This window comes from Brachyistius frenatus, unplaced genomic scaffold (genome assembly GCF_029030835.1).
Source record: "Brachyistius frenatus isolate BFR_SWC_R1_liver_20210118 unplaced genomic scaffold, ASM2903083v1 Contig_23, whole genome shotgun sequence".
Lineage (NCBI taxonomy): Eukaryota > Metazoa > Chordata > Actinopteri > Embiotocidae > Brachyistius > Brachyistius frenatus.
In genome coordinates this window covers 5,177,501-5,181,599 of record NW_027210622.1, presented here as the reverse complement: position 1 = coordinate 5,181,599, position 4,099 = coordinate 5,177,501, and positions in this window count along the sequence as shown.

The window sequence follows — 4,099 nt, the reverse complement described above, 5'->3', positions numbered from 1 at the left end:
TATGTGAATACAGTAATTAGGAGTCACAAACCATTTATTTTATGATTCACATAACCCAAACCCTCAACAGGTAGCAGTAACTCTTTAGCTTCAGTTCGTCATTTCTGACAGTGCTGTGACACATTGGCATTTACATCAATTTGGCACTGTGTGTACTTTCCTATTCAGTAGGTATGTGTGCCCTGCACACCTGGCAATGCACAAAGCTGGGCGGGAAGGCAGCAAAACAAAATACAATGAGTTGCATGTAAATGAAGTATAGCTAGGCAAGGTGGTGGTATTTATTTGTGAATGAAGTCATAGCAAACAAAACCCCCCAAAACCCTGCTAACCATTTCATAGTTTGTTGCTTCCACTGGCATGAACATGTAGGATTCACACTGGAACTTTGCATCAGCTACAGAGCAGAGCCAAACGCATTGAATAAAAAACAATTGTACCACTCATATAAATAAAGTATGAAGGCATATCTCTTTTGCATTAGTGATATTTGTGGAAATACATGAATGTATTTCTTATGCTATGATATGACTGACAGATAATGTCAGACATATAATACCCTGAACTACTTTTTAAACAATATAACGTTAAAAAAGGTAATAAATTGACAACAGTGAGACAGGCAGTAGTTTGTGATGGCTTAACATGAACTGGAGATCATATCTCAGACACTTTTCAGAATTTTGTATGCGACTTGTCTTCCTCTTGGCATCACCATTTAAAAGCATTATTTTTAAGCAGGTATATTGTTAACAGCTGCTGACCCTTGAATTCACTCAGGACAGTTTTCTGGCTGACATTAAGAAATGTAAATTTGAATTATTGTTTTCATAATTATATAATATGCGCATATCATGATATTACGATATCCCAAATCTAAGACTATACATAGTCTCATGTACCAAAACTTATACAATATCAAGATACTACCCAGCCCTAAATCAGAGATATCTTTCCTTTTTTCAATTTCAATTGTGGCACAACCTGTCAAAATTAGTGTTTGAGCAAGTAATCCTAAGAGGCACAGAGTACAGCTGTTAAGAGAAAGACAAGCCCTTAGTTAGTGTCCACAGGTTTAAAGGCGAACAGAGCAAAGACAGTGAGACAAGAAATGAGTAAAAGAGGTTATTTTTGTTGTTGACATGGATAGAAAACAAGATTATAAATTGACTGAGCTCAAAACAAAATATAATTCATATTTTCCTGTGCCACTGCAGATTTCTCAGGAATGAGGTACACATATAGCGCCGTAGATTAAGGCCAGGAAAGTGCACTGCATCAGGGAAAGGGTGTGTTGGCCACGGCCTTCGATGAGATACCCAGCTTCCTCTGTGGGCAAATTTCATCATGCTTGGTTGTGTTTTGCACAGCTGTTCAACAGGTATGAGACAAGTCATATGACTGCCTGAGATGTTTATTATTGATCACCACATCCGCCACTTCTCCTGCAAATACAATAGATGGAATGGACATAAATATAAATGAAAATTGCACGTGTATTTGAATATGGCCCTTCAGTCTGTGAAGCTCACAGATTATAATGGTCACAGCAGTAGGATGACATAGTTCCCATAGAGTCTCTAAGAATATAATGATTATTCATAGTAAAATAATGTCAATTTAAAGCTTAAAAAGGACTGCATTCATGAAATAATTTGGACAACTAAATAGGTCATGCCCTGGTAAATGCAAGAATAGAAATTACCATATGTAAATACCAGATTACTGCATAATATAACCAGTTAAAGCTGCCTGTTGAATGCCTGAAAATGTGTAACTAAGCTCAGTTAGTGTTGTGTTTGTGTGTGTATGAAATAAAGAGACAGATAGAAGGAAAGAAAAGTCTCATAAAGAGGAAACTAACAAAATATTCTGTGTGTACGCAAGCATGTGTGTGTGTGTGTGTGTGTGTGTGTGTGTGTGTGTGTGTGTGTGTGTGTGTGTGTGTGTGTGTGTGTGTGTGCGTGTGTGCGTGTGTGCGTGTGCGTGTGTGCGTGTGCATGTGTGCGTGCGCGTGTGCGACATATTCTACAATTACAGCTGGATCATCCCTAAATTCAAGAGACATATCGCCATGGCATCTGAGACAAAAAGACGCACAGCGTATCTTTAAAGCAGACAGAGTGAGTGACAGAGGGGAAGAGAGAGACACAGCAGGGGGTGGAATAAAGTGAATCATAAAGAGGAAGAGCAGAAGTGATCCAGAAAATAGGGGGTGGGGTGGGGGTGGGGGGCAGACACTGATAGAGATATAGAGGATCTATACAGTAGACTATAACAGCATGAGAGTGAGGGATCAAAGGGGAAAGAGAGCCAGTGTGGGAGAATTAAAGGAATGAGGTATTGTCTTGCAGGATGAAGTCATTTTCTCCAAACACAATGTTCCTGTTGCTGTTAAGCATCATGGGAAAGAGCTGACAAAGTAATGGATCACCACTTGTGGGAAAAGCATTGCACGTACATTCACACATGTGCACACACAAACACACGAGACAAAAGTAGAGACAGCAAGAGAACAATTTTTATTTTTTTAAAACAACTCACACTTCCATCTAGTCTTGCAACAGTTTGGTATCTCACATTGTATGCATCAGTTTTCATTCACAGGAGTGTTTGCACTTATGAGGAATATTATGCTGCTAATGATTCTAAACTGGATTTCCTCTCCTAACGTATGTCCAAGTGGATGGATAAACTAGAGAATTAGATACACTTGAACAACGTAAAAACGAGTGCTAATGGATGCATGTGAACACGCAGCCCATTGTTAAAAATGTATTGCTGTTAAAACTGTGCAGTGGTTGCTTCGTTTTTACCGAGAAGAAGTCACCCTGCAAACATTTCTAAATGGAGCAGACGGAGCTTCAGAGCACCTTACACATCTGTGTCAGAGCCCTGAGGTGCACCCTGAGGTGTACCAGTCAGTGCAGACTTCTATCCTCCTGCACCATGATTCCTGCCGCGGCAGATCTCACCGAAGTTGTCTTAAAAATAGGGGATAATGTGTGGCCTAGCATGGTGGCTCAGTGGTTTAGTGGCTCACAGCAAGGTTTGAACATCAACCTTGGGTTTCTTTAATGAGTTTACATATTTGTCTTGTGTTTGTGTTAGTGCCTCTCCCACTATGCCCACACCAGATGATTTGAAGATCTGAAATTGCCCTTAGGTTTGCATTTGTTTGTCAAGCAACCTGTCCAAGGTGTTTTCCTGGCTTCCCTTGGATCGGCTCAAACACCCCTGTGACCCTGAAAATGAGTGAGCGGGTACGGAAAATAAATTATTTTGCCTTGTTGTCGCATTGCTCTCTTTAAATAAAATGCTCTGGGTTATTATTGTTTCTGTTCACAGTTCATACTGCAGTGCTCAAACATTTCTGACCAACATTCAGATAACACAACCTACACACAACATACTGTAACTCTATAAACACTGATATATGCTTAGGGCCATATTGTATGTTTGTATTTAAATATAAGCTTCTTTTCCTCTGTCTGTTGTTCACAGTGAAAGCTCTGGGCTGTTATCTGCAATCACTTTCCTATTAGTATTATGGTTACTATAAAAAAAAAATAAAAAAAAATAAAAAAAAAAAAAAGAAGCAGGCACTGTTTAGCATACACAACACAACCAATTCCTTTTTACAGTTTTGGCTACTGTCTTGTATGTTTTATCGGATATTTGTATATTTAAATGAAGTCCAAGTCCATAAGTTTCCTTGCTCTGTGCAAACATACAGAAGTATGAATGCTTTGCAAGTTTAACTTTTTATATTTTCAATTCCACTTTGTAATCTTATGTATTATTATTGTACTTACATGTTTGTTTGTTTGTTTGTTAGGGATAGTACATAGTGTCTGCTTCCGAAAGTCTGTAGAAATAATTAACTTGGGAAAGCAACTGAATGTCAATCCATTTTAATATACACAGCTTAAAATCAAACATTGTCTTTTTAAGCATCGGGGTACAAATATATAAACTTTCTTCTTTGGTGACTCATTTAGATTAAAACAATGGAGGAGGCTTTTGTATTTTGTGATAAACAGATACCAAGATGAACATCTCAGCATCTTTTTTATTGTGCGTGTTACAAATGTTTTTG